Source organism: Teleopsis dalmanni, chromosome 1 (assembly GCF_002237135.1).
Source record: "Teleopsis dalmanni isolate 2A chromosome 1, ASM223713v2, whole genome shotgun sequence".
Taxonomy (NCBI): domain Eukaryota; kingdom Metazoa; phylum Arthropoda; class Insecta; order Diptera; family Diopsidae; genus Teleopsis; species Teleopsis dalmanni.
The window spans coordinates 68760811-68763254 of NC_051846.1; positions in this window are offsets into that span (position 1 = coordinate 68760811).

Sequence of the window (2444 nt, forward strand, 5' to 3'; positions counted from 1 at the left end):
TACATCAGTTTCTTATGAATTTTGTGCATTTTTAGTGGGGGTTTCTCTAATAAAAATTAAAAAAAAAATACTCTTTCATAAATACATTTATAGTTGAAATGATGAAACGTAAAAATTTAGGACTGCCGGCAGTTGTAGTAATTATTTTGATTTTACGTCAAAATTATAATGTAATACTTGTTCTCTTATAAATAGAGGGCGAATTTGATAAGATTTATCTGATCATAGTTGTATATACATATGAAATATACTAGTTTCTATTAAAAATTTGACGTTAAATTACAACTTATATTCAATTTATATTATATACAACTGATATTATATATACTAATATATTCAATATTAGTATCGCCCGTACGACTCGTGGAGTAACAGTAATATGACTTTCTCATCGTTACGTTTCTAGATTAGGTTCTATACATAGTAATGATTATATAAGTCATGGAACAGATAATGCCTTTACAAACAGAATAAAATGTAGTGTTGTTGTAGTTTACTACTGTTCAAAAAACCTCTATTTGTGAAACTACAAATTTTCTTTAGAAATGTCAAACGTATCGGTACTTTTATTCACCAGTTATTTAAATTTGCCAGAAAATTTATTGTTATCGTTCCTTGGTTATCTTATAAAAATTACAATTTAAAATAATTGGTTAACGTAAATAGTTTATTTATATTTAAATAAAATAATTAGTAGTACCATTTAATTGTTTTTCATAATTTATCACATTTTTAATCTTATACAATTTAAAGTTTAAAACAATAGGTTAACATATGTAGTTAATATATATTTTAATAAAACAATTGATACTTCAAAAATATCTCTACAAAAAGTATAGTACTAAATTTGAAGATTTAAAAAATAATTAATTAATTCAATCGTTCTTCAGCTGGTTTATGGTTGAATTCTAATGTAACAGAATAAGTGAATTTGTTATGGAACTTACACAGTAAATTCACAAAACTCCAATATTGAATAATACATAATACAAAGTAGAAGTATTCAATGCAAACTTGAATATTTTTAAATATTAACTAGTAGCAGTATATTAGACTTTTATGTACACATTTGTGATATCTCTAGAAACAATTTTAACAAAAAATTTATAATTGACAATTTATAATACAATTTATTATAAAACCTTAAGAAAAATTGATACCAACCTTATATTTTTAAAGTAATGTTCCTTGTAATTCTTTTAACATTAAGTCACGTAATGATATTTATACACGAGTACATTTGTTTGAATATCATTTGATTAGCGAATTAGTTTATAAATTATTTTTGAATTAAAATATATATCGACTGAATTAAGATATATACGGGATATGACAGAAAAAATTCAAATATCCGAATTTATTCATATTATGTCGATTAATTAAATTTAAAATTAGACAATTTGTTATCGAATAATAAAAACTTAAATCAATCATATTTTTTTTTTCAATTTAAAACCTTAATTTTTTATATTGAGATAAATAATTATGTTCGTTTAGGGGATTTTTTTTCGAAATTTCTTTCACATATACTTCGTTAATCTTATTCAACAACTTCATATTTGCGGACATTCACAAAATTACTAAAACTGACCAATAATAGGTTTATCGTTAATAATCATGTAACTCCGCCTTTAATAGACTTATTAAATTTCAGAAGTTAGGTGTAAAGAGTTCATTTATTTCATTGTTTCATTAGTTTAAATATCCGACTTAGTTGTTGCCATAGTGCCCCTATTTTTGTGGTTCTAATTTTGCATCTCTCTTTTAAGACCAAGGAATAACGTTAAGACTCCCAAAAACAGTTTTTTACATATATGTTTATTAAATGTATATATACATATATATATACATATATTTAAATATTAATAATTATTAATGTATTATAAAAAATTTTTTATTACAACTTATGATTTATATAAAAATACATAATTTTTAAATGTTATTATAGAACTTACCTATACATAACGTGTGTTAATGTATTTTCTCTAATTGGACATGAAATTATTCTTATCTTTTATACATTTGGCATTTCTTTTCACCTTTGTATTGTATATTTCTTAGTGATAAGTTCAAAAATTTTGATTGGCTGCTAACGTTCTAATATTTTCATTTATAGACAATTATATATTGTAGTTAACAAATCAAATTAAATTGTATTATTAAGGAACTACCTACTGTTAAAATACAGATAATATACATATAATAAATTCAAATTTGCTTTTATAATTCAAATAAAATTAATTGTTTGTTAATTAAGTGTTTAGCATTTGTCGTGTTAAAATTTTAGAATGAAAATTTAATTGCTCTAACGTTGATGAATATTAAAAATAAGATCTTTTAAATTCTATATAAGTGCGAACGCATTTTGTTCAAAATGATAATTTGAGAGTGGAAGCAATTTTGTAAACTAAATACATGGTTACGCCCTTGGTGGCTAATGAACC